The sequence below is a fragment of the Oncorhynchus mykiss genome, chromosome 22 (assembly GCF_013265735.2).
Source record: "Oncorhynchus mykiss isolate Arlee chromosome 22, USDA_OmykA_1.1, whole genome shotgun sequence".
Taxonomy (NCBI): Eukaryota; Metazoa; Chordata; class Actinopteri; order Salmoniformes; family Salmonidae; genus Oncorhynchus; species Oncorhynchus mykiss.
This window is the reverse complement of record NC_048586.1, coordinates 8,148,268-8,160,760: the sequence shown is the minus strand read 5'-3', so window position 1 is coordinate 8,160,760 and position 12,493 is coordinate 8,148,268. Positions and strand designations below refer to the sequence as shown.

Sequence of the window (12,493 nt, the reverse complement as noted above, 5' to 3'; positions counted from 1 at the left end):
CTAGCAACCGGAGGACAACACAACGAGATGCAACAAGTCAAGTTTTTTTGCAAATTACATTTAGCTTTTGATGTGTGATTGGTGTGAAGCCAAATCCAAACTGGCTTCCCTTGACACTTCCTTTTGATGTGCCAGGACCATTCACAGTTGAGCTCACTCAGTTGAGCTCAACACTGATTGGCTATAAAAAAAATATTAAGGGAGGCCAAATGCTCTCTGGCTTTCCTTACATTCAATGCTATGGGCGGCAACAATGTCATACTCTATTTGACCAAACAGCATCAGATAGATTCTCAGGTTAGATACATTCAGCCTCTTGCAAATTGAAGGAATTTATGAAACACAGAAATTAACGATACATTATTGGTAATTTTTTGGGGGAAGCCTTGCTTCCCTTGGTAGCCATACACGAAGTTAGGAGACACACTACATGACACACTGGCACGACTCTTGGTGGTAGTAACGCCTCGATCACACCTACATTGTTTTTGCGTTTTGGTTACACCAGAAGTACATGTATTTCCAATGGAACGCTGCGTTTGCCTTGCAGCATTGCGTTGCAGAGGCAGTTGCAGTGCGTTCGGTGTGGTGCATACCTTGGATTTATCGAATGTATGCATCAAACTTTATGTGTAGACGACTTGACAGAAATGGTAGCATCAGGTGAATGTTGAACCTTTGTTGCCCACATCCAGATGGTGCTGTGTGCCATTTTGCGTAATAAAACTATCAGTGTGATCAAGGCATAAGAAAGCCAACGCCATCTGCACCCATCTGCCTAGATGTACCTTTTTATTACTTCTAAACAAAATAACTTTTGGGGGTTCTCATTTACTTGCGGATATTTGGTTGTGATCTTTGCAACATAACTATTTTGGATGCAGCGGTTGTTAGCTGGAATGCTATCGCTCATTGATACAGGCTGTAGCAAAAGCTAGCCAAAGAGCCATTTTACTGGTTGAAGTTGGAAATGTTTTTAAGTATAATGCAGTTGATTTGGGATGATGACACAAACATTATATTGCCTGAAGAACAATACAATATAAACGAATAAGCACAATATTTAATATAATTCAGGCCTAAAGCAAATGTGGCACAAATGTGGAATCACAATTACTATTTCAGTTCAACATCGCCACATATTTATGAAGCACGAGACTGCAGATGGAGCGCGCAAAAGCCCCACTGGAATGGATGGGCGGGCCTCGCAGCAGGGTTATTACGTAAAAATGTGTCACTCGGAGCATGGGGTAGGGCAAATCCTGTACCACTGCAGACTCCGTCGACTCAAGGAGGAACCGAGATGAGCATCACTAGGCTATCAGATAAACTGCACACTTACCGTTTCAATACAGGGATGGTTACCCGTTACCCGTCTCATAAAGTAAGTATATTTAAATATGTATGCGTTCATCGCTGAAATGTATTAGGCTATATATTGACAGCCCACAATAAACACGTTATAAAATCGCTATTCTGTGATGTCAAATTAAAAAGGTCTGTTTGCATGACATGACCATCCCGTTGTTGCATATTTCTGAACAACGGAACTGCTCATTCATTAAGCACTACCAACAACGAGTTACCTTTGAATGAGCTTCAGAATAGCAGATTTCATCATGACACAATATTTGTTATTTTCGGAGCATCAGAGGAAATAACACTCATTGAGACTGGTGTAGGCCTAGTGCAATAGAATACAAATAACAGTATGATTGATTCAGGTACTATATTTATCCAATGGTGTATGTAGCCTAATTTCTTTATGTCTGCATCATACAGCCTATAGTACAGCCCTAGACAAACTGCGGGTGGTTTGTTGACGCCCGGATCAGTCTTACAAAGAGCAGCATCACTTAGGCCTACAGCAAAGGCAGTGAGTGGTATTGCGTGTGGTTGTATTTAACTGTGGGCTAAGTGACTGCATGAACGAGATGTTTAAAATCATTATGTTCTGGAGAGGATTAGCTTTGATCTGTTTAATCATTAGCAGTTTATTTATTATGACAAAACAGCTATGTGTGTGCATGTGTTTGATGAGCGCAGACTGATTAAAACCATTGACCCTAAGCAGTGCAAGGCTATCTCTCTCAAGTCTTTATCATAGACCCTCAAGTGTCAGTAAAGCAGTCCACTAAGCAAGAATTTATAGCTTCAACATGATTAAAAGCTCCATGACTAGTAGTGTGTGTGTGTGTGTGTGTGTGTGTGTGTGTGTGTGTGTGTGTGTGTGTGTGTGTGTGCGCGTGCGAGAGAGATTCTGACTCAGAACAGCATAATTATGAAGATCAAGGTCTTGCTTCTTCATCTTCCTCCTCCTCATTAATATTAATAAAGGTCACTTTCTCATGCTGTCTGACAGTGTGGAAGAACAACCTTGTTGTCCAGGTGTAACAAGAGCTTCTTTGTCCTGGGTTCCTTCCTCATTATGTGTCTGGTTTACCTCTGAGACTGAGTCCCCTGAGTGTGCTCTGCGTCTCAAAGCCGCCATAAGGGGTGTATCTCAATGGTCTCAAGTGACCTCCTCTCTTAATATCTCTGTCTTTATCAACACTGATTTAAGAACACCTTCACAGTGCAGACACCTTCACAGTGCAGATGAAGGAAAGGATAGGAGAGTCATCTGTTTAGATTGGGATTTACACAAAGATTTATCTCCTCTATGGCTAAAGGATGTACTGGGTTGTTTGATATTAAACCTCAGCTTTTACCTGATCAATGAGAGGGATTGATTGGTTAGGCCTGGGAGATCAGAGTCAGATCAGAGTTACCACCACCTACAGTACATTCTCCAACACATAGACAATATATCAGTTCTGTCAGGATTCTGTATCTACAGTGCCTTGCGAAAGTATTCGGCCCCCTTGAACTTTGCAACCTTTTGCCACATTTCAGGCTTCAAACATAAAGATATAAAACTGTATTTTTTTGTGAAGAATCAACAACAAGTGGGACACAATCATGAAGTGGAACGACATTTATTGGATATTTCAAACTTTTTTAACAAATCAAAAACTGAAAAATTGGGCGTGCAAAATTATTCAGCCCCCTTAAGTTAATACTTTGTGGCGCCACCCTTTGCTGCGATTACAGCTGTAAGTCGCTTGGGGTATGTCTCTATCAGTTTTGCACATCGAGAGACTGACATTTTTTCCCATTCCTCCTTGCAAAACAGCTCGAGCTCAGTGAGGTTGGATGGAGAGCATTTGTGAACAGCAGTTTTCAGTTCTTTCCACAGATTCTCGATTGGATTCAGGTCTGGACTTTGACTTGGCCATTCTAACACCTGGATATGTTTATTTTTGAACCATTCCATTGTAGATTTTGCTTTATGTTTTGGATCATTGTCTTGTTGGAAGACAAATCTCCGTCCCAGTCTCAGGTCTTTTGCAGACTCCATCAGGTTTTCTTCCAGAATGGTCCTGTATTTGGCTCCATCCATCTTCCCATCAATTTTAACCATCTTCCCTGTCCCTGTTGAAGAAAAGCAGGCCCAAACCATGATGCTGCCACCACCATGTTTGACAGTGGGGATGGTGTGTTCAGCTGTGTTGCTTTTACGCCAAACATAACGTTTTGCATTGTTGCCAAAAAGTTCAATTTTGGTTTCATCTGACCAGAGCACCTTCTTCCACATGTTTGGTGTGTCTCCCAGGTGGCTTGTGGCAAACTTTAAACGACACTTTTTATGGATATCTTTAAGAAATGGCTTTCTTCTTGCCACTCTTCCATAAAGGCCAGATTTGTGCAATATACAACTGATTGTTGTCCTATGGACAGAGTCTCCCACCTCAGCTGTAGATCTCTGCAGTTCATCCAGAGTGATCATGGGCCTCTTGGCTGCATCTCTGATCAGTCTTCTAATTGTATGAGCTGAAAGTTTAGAGGGACAGCCAGGTCTTGGTAGATTTGCAGTGGTCTGATACTCCTTCCATTTCAATATTATCGCTTGCACAGTGCTCCTTGGGATGTTTAAAGCTTGGGAAATCTTTTTGTATCCAAATCCGGCTTTAAACTTCTTCACAACAGTATCTCGGACCTGCCTGGTGTGTTCCTTGTTCTTCATGATGCTCTGTGCGCTTTTAACGGACCTCTGAGACTATCACAGTGCAGGTGCATTTATACGGAGACTTGATTACACACAGGTGGATTGTATTTATCATCATTAGTCATTTAGGTCAACATTGGATCATTCAGAGATCCTCACTGAACTTCTGGAGAGAGTTTGCTACACTGAAAGTAAAGGGGCTGAATAATTTTGCAGGCCCAATTTTTCAGTTTTTGATTTGTTAAAAAAGTTTGAAAAATCCAATAAATGTCGTTCCGCTTCATGATTGTGTCCCACTTGTTGTTGATTCTTCACAAAAAAATACAGTTTTATATCTTTATGTTTGAAGCCTGAAATGTGGCAAAAGTTCGCAAAGTTCAAGGGGGCCGAATACTTTCGCAAGGCACTGTATGCTCCTACATGTGTGCCAGTTAGAGATTCCGCATGTCAAATGATATATTTCCATTCTGCTCACTACAACCACATTGGTCAGTCACTTAGGGCTCTGGTAGTGTACTACTGGATAGGTAATAGTGTGTACTTTCAGACAGATCCAGAGTCTTAGAAATAAGAATGAATAGAAAGGGCATCTCCATTCAAGTCAGTGGTGGCATGAAGCCATTTTGAGTGTACCCATGCCAGGAAGTAAAATCAGGAAGTGTACCCTTCAATCTGTGTAATGATTTGTTGAGTAAACTCAACTGACATTACACAAAATACATTCCATTCCATGAGCCACAGCAGTTAGCGTCATTTGAATGAACATTCTGCATTACCATGGCAATCCATCATCAGTTGATAGAACATTCCAAACCTTAACCCTAACCCTAACACCATGGAAATGATTGCATCCCAATACCAGGCAACCATTGCGAGTGTACCAATGAGTTAACCAGTCATTTGCCAGGGTTGGAGCTTCATTCTTATTTCTATGCTCCTAACAGTGCAGAGCAAGGTCAGCTAAACCCATATTCTGATTGGATCAATAGATCCTGTATGGAAGGAGAGAGCAACAGAAGAGAGGTGAAAGGACGAGACAAGAGGATATGGAAATAGAGCAATAAAGAGGGGAGAGGGGATGAGATGAGAGAAAAATAGACTGGGGAGCAGAGAATAGAGTGAGACAGAGAGAGAGAAAACCACAGAAGATGGACAATGGTAGGCAGGGGAGAGGAAGGGGGAGAGGAAAAGGGGAGGTGGAGAGGAAAGAAGGAAGAAGGAAGGGGAATAGATGAGGATGAGAGATGCTCCAGTCCAGACAGTACTGACAGTCTCTGCAGGATGTCTGGTGTACCACACAGCCAGAGCCAGGTCCTCCTAACTGGGTCACTGTCCTCACCTTCCATGCATCCCTGGAGAGGCATGTCTGAGCTGTCTGAGCAGCTGACTTTGAGCTGGCCTCCTCTCAACCCTGACCCCTTCTTTCAGCCTCTCCATCACATAATTGAAGTACCCCAAACCCCATAGGACCAGCTACTTTACCTCTCTCTCAACCCCCACCCCACTCACCTTATGACAGGCAAGACCCATTTCTCTTACCACTTTCTCTCCTCAAAAAACAGGATACCTTTCCCCCCACCACCTTTCATTACAATGCAAAATCCCCTCTCTCATCCTCCCTGCCCAAGAAGGAGGAGCCTCCCCTTCAAACTCCCAAAACCACTCATCTACCAAATTCCCCCATCCTCAAGCCCATAAAGCTGTCCCTTCTCTTGACAGGACCCCGCAGACTGTGGATGTCTGATCTGTGATGGATCTCTGGAAGATCAAAATCAAAGTTCAAATCAAAGTTTATTGGTCGCGCACACAGTTTAGCAGATTTATGTTACTAGCTCCTAACAATGCAGTAAATGTCAAACAGTACGCAAAAATACAAAATAAAATGAATCAAGAAATGTCTAATACAATTAACAACCAAATAGCACTGTGGCAGTAATTCAAATGCACTCTATATGTTTAAACACCAGATTAATTTACACAAGATGTACTAAGAATGATATGTACAACAGTCAATGCATTTAAGTGGGTTATGTCAAAAATCCAGTATATAAATACGCAGTGCAAAACCGTATGGCAAAATGGATAGAATTGCAGGAAATTAGCATCCGGTCCAGAATCTGGAATATAACTATGTATAGTTGAAGTCGGACGTTTACATACATACAAGTCGGACGTTTAAATACATTTAACCTAAGTTTTTCACAATTCCTGACATTTAATCCTAGTAAAAATATCCTGTCTTAGGTCAGTTAGGATCACCACTTCATTTTAAGAATGTTAAATGTCAGAATAATAGTAGAGAGAATGATTTATTTCAGCTTCACAGTCCCACATTCCCAGTGGGTCAGAAGTTTACATACACTCTATTAGTAGTTGATAGCATTGCCTTTAAATTGTTTAACTTGGGTCAAACGTTGCATGTAGCCTTCCACAAGCTTCCCACAATAAGTTGGGTGAATTTTAGCCCATTCCTCCTGACAGAGCTGATGTAACGGAGTCAGGTTTGTAGGCCTCCTTGCTCGCACACGTTTTTTCAGTTCTGCCCAAATTTTCTATGGGATTGAGGTCAGGGCTTTGTGATGGCCATTCCAATACCTTGACTTTGTTGCAATTTTGCCACAACTTTGGAAGTATGCTTTTGGTCATTGTCCATTTGGAAGACCCATTTGCGACCAAGATTTAACTTCCTGACTGATGTCTTGAGATGTTGCTTCAATATATCCACATAATTTTCCCTCCCTCATGATGCCATCTAGTTTGAGAAGTGCACCAGTCCCTCCTGCAGCAAAGCACCCCCACAACATGATGCTGCCACCCCCATGCTTCACGGTTGGGATGGTGTTCTTCGGCTTGCAAGCCTCATCCTTTTCCCTCCAAACATATTGATGGTCATTATGGCCAAACCGTTCTTTGTTTCATCAGACCAGAGGACATTTCTCCAAAAAGTACGATCTTTGTCCCCATGTGCTTTGTCCCCGTCGTCTGGCTTTTTTAATGGCGGTTTTGGAGCCGTGGCTTCTTCCTTGCTGTGTGGCCTTTCGGGTTATGTCGAAACAGAACTTGTTTTACTGTGGATATAGATACTTTTGTACCTGTTTCCTCCAGCATCTTCACAAGGTCCTTTGCTGTTGTTCTGGGATTGATTTGCACTTTTCGCACCAAAGTACGTTAATCTCTATGTAACTGACAATTAGCCTGTAAGTCTATGTCATTGTTTTTTGTTTGAATTGTTTACGTGTTCGCTATGCGGGGGAAATGATAAGACAAGCGGAAGTACGTGGCTAATAACTGTTGTAACGGGCATCATTATCGTAGCAACACACCTTTGGAGGGAAGGCAATCCCGTGCTGTGTTAGCTAAGTTTTCATGTCATCGGGTGTAGTTCATAAAGGTTGAAGTGTGTATGTTAGGATGGGAACATTATAATAATTAAGGATGAAGTGTGAATTCATGTCAGGAATAATAAGTGTGAAGTTTGATTTCCTCCCTTCTGTAATAAGCAGCCAATGAGGTATTTTTCCTTTATTCGTGTTTAATCTGGCACTGTTAAAGCTCCGGCTAAACTGTTTATGTATGTCAGCACTTCAGAGTTATACCAAGCTAATAAGTCACTCGTAAGATAAGAAGGTTGTAAGAGTGTGCTTAACTGTATTTTCATTTACTTTATAGTTCTCACAGAAGGTGATCATTCTGACTAAAACTACAGAATAAAACCGCCAGTTAAAATCAAGGAACGGCCGGCCGCGACCGGGAGGTCCGTGGGGCGACGCACAATTGGCCCAGCGTCATCCGGGTTAGGGAGGGATTGGTCGGTAGGGATCTCCTTGTCTCATCGCGCACCAGCGACTCATGTGGCGGGCCGGGCGCAGTGCGCGCTAGCCAAGGTTGCCAGGGGCACGGTGTAGCCTCCGACACATTGGTGCGGCTGGCTTCCGGGTTGGATGCGCGCTGTGTTAAGAAGCAGTACGGCTGGTTGGGTTGTGTATCGGAGGACGCATGACATTCAGCCTTCGTCTCTCCCGAGCCCATACGGGAGTTGTAGCAATGAGACAAGATAGTAGCTACTACAACAATTGGATACCACGGAATTGGGGAGAAAAAGGGGTAAAATTCTAAAAAAAATAAAAAAAATAAAAAAAATCAAGGAACGGTTGTGCTCGTGGTTACTGGAGGGAGCTGCACTCTAGGAGACAGAACGCGTCTCCTTCCTGAGCAGTATGACGGCTGCATGGTCCCATGGTGTTTATACTTGCATACTATTGTTTGTACAGATGAACATGGTACCTTCAAGCGTTTGGAAATTGCTCCCAAGGATGAACCAGACTTGTGGAGGTCTACAATTATTTTTCCTAGGTCTTGGCTGATTTCTTTTGATTTTCCCATGATGTCAAGCAAAGAAGCACTGAGTTTGAAGGTAGGCCTTGAAATACACCCACAGGTAAACCTCCAATTGACTCAAATGATGTCAATTAGCCTATCAGAAGCTTCTAAAGCCATGACATAATTTTCTGGAATTTTCCAAGCTGTTTAAAGGCACAGTCAACTTAGTGTATGTAAACTTCTGACCCACTGGAATTGTGATACAGTGAATGATAAGTGAAATAATCTGTCTGTAAATAATTGTTGGAAAAATTACTTGTGTCATGCACAAAGTAGATGTCCTAACTGACTTGCCAAAACTATAGTTTGTTAAATAGGATGAGTCATGACTAGAATACAGTATATACTGTACATATAAAGTGGGTAAAACGTTATGTAAACATTATTAACCTTTTACTGCAGTGGGCTAAATCAGGGTCACACAAGGTGTTTCTTGGTGGTCTTAAACAAATCTACTTTGAAACAAAAGTATACACCTCACACGAATGGTTATGGGCTTTAAAAAAACAAGACATCTGTACCATGTCAGATCAAATTTACGTTGAAATGTATTACATTTTGAGTTTGCATCCCAATATTTACACTTTATATACGTCATAGGAGACTGAAATATAACAAAATCGTTTGACATAGAAACACCGGATTTTCGGCGAGTTTTTCAAATAATGTTTATTAATTATGAAATTATGAAAAATATTAATAACATTCCACCCATTAGGCCACTAGGTCATTTGACTGCAGGAAAGGGGTCTACAGTGACTAATGCTCAATGACTCTATGTACATATGGCAGCAGTCTCTAAGTTGCAGGGTAGAGTACCGGCAGGCTAGTGACAGTGTCTAAGCTTCAGGGCAGGGTAGTGGGTGGAGGCTGGCTAGTAATGACTGTTTAACAGTCTGATGGCCTGGAGATAAACAGCTTCTATCAGTCTCTAAGTTGCAGGGTAGAGTACCGGCAGGCTAGTGACAGTGTCTAAGCTTCAGGGCAGGGTAGTGGGTGGAGGCGTGCTAGTGATGACTGTTTAACAGTCTGATGGCCTGGAGATAAACAGCTTCTATCAGTCTCTCGGTGCCAGCTTTAAAGCACCTGTGATGTCTCCACCTTCTAGATGGCAGCGGGGTGAACAAGCTGTGCCTCGTGTGGCTGAGTTCCTTGATGATCTTCTTGGTGGTCCTGTGACACCGGGCGCTGTAGATGTCCTGGAAGGAAGGCAGTGTGCCCCCAGTGATGCGTTGGGTCCGATATCCACGGTTCTGATGTTTCAGTCCCCTGGAGCAGGGTGCTTGATGCAACACCAGTGTTGTGGGGTTTGATCCCTCCTGCTGGGCCACAGCCACTGATAATGAACTACAAGTCATCATCATCATGATTTGTGATGGATGTCTGATGTCTGATTGGCTCCCCATGGCTGTGCCTCAGATCCAGAAAGACGGGGCATCACACAGTCCTTCTCCCAGAGCCCCAGGGGCCCAGGCTATGAGGATTACAATGTGTTAAAGCCTGTTCCCACTGACAATGACTCATACAGCCTAATGATACCAGCGCCCATTACCAGGTGCTAATTGCCCACTGTCTGGTTTCATACGGAGTTGCCAGATTACCCTGGCAGTGATTGAATGGGTAAACGAGCAGCCTTTCTGGGAGGGTAGGAGTCTTTATGTCTGTATGATGGTGAATGCGCGCTTCTCTGTGACTGCCTATGTTTTCATGAGTAGGAATGTGTGTGTGTATGCTAAATAGACTTGCATACTCAGAAGCCCTCTGGATGGATGCACAGGCACACACATGAGGGTCTCTGTTCAAGTATCATACACAGTCACAAACAAATAGCTGCATGTGCACACACACACATACCCATCCACCTACCCTTACACACAAAGGCTCAGCTTGAGTTCCTGTGCCCTTTTGTCCCAGTACTGAAAAATTATTTACCCGACAATAAACAGATCCGGAAGACAGATGGGAAGGAACGTGTGTGTGTGTGCGTGTGCGCGTGTGTGCGTGCGCTCACCTGTGTGTGTGCGTGTGCGCGTGTGTGCGTGCGCTCACCTGTGTGTGTGTGTGTGCGTGCGCTCACCTGTGTGTGTGCGTGCGGGAGTTTCTGTAAGAGGAAATGTCAAGCATGTCAGACATGCCACAGGAACGGAAAACGTTTGCTCTCAGGGCGAGCTCAAAATCCTTTCAGGTTAGATTAGTTCTCAGAAGTACTTCTCACTACTTTCTCTTTTCTACTCTTTCCTTTCTCTTTTTATCTTCACTCTCTGTCTCTCATCTCATCTTTTTCATGTTCACTTCTTTTATTATGTTATGTTATCTTTTCATTATTTTATTATCTGCTGCCTCTATTCTAGAAAAAGAAAAGCTGTTAAGTTGGGGTGGCAGGTTGCCTAGTGGTTAGAGCGTTGGACTAGTAACTGAAAGGTTGCCAGATTGAATCCCCGAGCTGACAAGGTAAACATCTGTAATTCTGCCTCTGAACAAGGCAGATAACCCACTGTTCCTAGGCCGTCATTGTAAATAAGAATTTGCTCTTAACTGACTTGCCTAGTTAAATAAAATAAAAAAAATTGGATTTTGGAATTTACCCTCTACCTAAAATGTATCACATCCTTGATGTGTTGCTGTGTCTCTGCATATCAGTAAGAAGTAGACCAGGTTAGTCATATTGCTTGTGTCACCGTACTTTAAAACCTCATGGCTAAGCAAGACAGCACCTCCGTGGCTGTGCTCCGTGATTCTGACTCAAGTGACAGTTGTCACTCAGTGTTGTCATCAAAATGCCTTCCCCCTGTCTGTAAAAAATCTTCTACTTGTCAGTTTATGGTTCCTATTCCTCCACCACTCCGTTCTGCCTCTTCTGTCTTGCTGAAATCAGAAGTGGTGTGTGTGTTGTGTAACAGAACCGCATTGATCAGCTGTTAACAATACTGCAGAGAAGAGAGGTGAGAGTGTGGGAGATCATTTTGTAAGAAAGGGATCAAGAGAGAGAGCAGAGAGAAGGAAACTGAGTTGTTTTTAAACTGATGTGATTGTACAGGGTTATACAATGAGCAAATCAAATGAAGGCCTTGTGAGGGCTCTTCTGCCTTGAAAACAACTCTGAGGTCAAAGGGGGAGAGAGAGAGAGAGTGTCACAGTTCCCCCCCTGGTCTGTGACCAGGCGGACATGGTTGTACGTTTGTGTTTGACAGTTAGGCAAGGCGACAGAGTGAGTTTCCTGTTTCCTGTTTTCATTCAGTTGTCTAGGTGTAGCTGCTGCAGCAGTAAGCATCTCTGTGACAAAATTCATATTGGATGCAAATATGCACACTTGATTAGAGGTGAGAGAACGGTCATTAATACACATATTTATACATAGAAACAGAGCTCCTTATATATTCCATGTTAGTGTAGAATAAGGAACTGGCAAGCTCAACTCAGTATAGACATAAGAATTGTATTTCTGGTAGGGATTTCATTCTTCCGATACTTAAAAAAGACACCTTCCTTCCTTGAAGTACTCACTGATCTGATGGTAAACAAGAAGTGAAAGCAGTGTCCACTTTCTTTCATCTATCCAGTCAGATTATCTGTTATTACCTCCAGGAACCATCCTATCTTTTGAAACAGGGCTAATGCCAAGAAGGAGGAAGGAGCAATGAAGCAAAGGATTCTGGGAGCTTGGCCTGCTTTTCATGCTGTGTGTAGCAGGTGTTCTCCCTGGCTAGGACCATGCAAACTGGGATGTGTGTGTGTTATTTATTTTATTTGACTTTTATTTCATCATGGGAGCCCATTGAGACCAGGGTCTCATTTTCAATGGTGCCAAATTCAACATGAAGACCCCTCCCCCATCACAATACAGCCCAGCGGCACAATGGAATCAAGACGCAGGGAGTTGTTTAGGTTATTCAAAAACTGAAGGCAGATTTACCTTATTCAGTGGAGATCCCACAAAAAAATACTAACATTTGCTGTGGGGAGAGGCTGATTTAGGGGAAAAGTGTGTGTGTGTGAGCGTTCGTGCATGCATGCATTTGTGCGTCGTGTGTGCTATCTTAGTCTGTAAACTATTGCTGGGCAAAA

At 42.9% G+C, this 12,493-nt stretch overlaps 1 protein-coding gene across 4 annotated transcripts in view; it reads left to right on the top strand.

Moving 5' to 3' along the window:
* The first annotated feature begins 1,245 nt into the window (after nt 1-1,245).
* inpp4aa (inositol polyphosphate-4-phosphatase type I Aa) overlaps nt 1,246-12,493 on the top strand; it is a 58,771-nt gene continuing 47,523 nt past the window's right edge. For all 4 annotated transcript variants that reach the window (XM_036958614.1, XM_036958613.1, XM_036958615.1 and 1 more), the window contains exon 1: nt 1,246-1,384. The gene's annotated coding sequence lies outside the window, so the exon portion shown is untranslated. The remainder of the gene's footprint in view (nt 1,385-12,493) is intronic.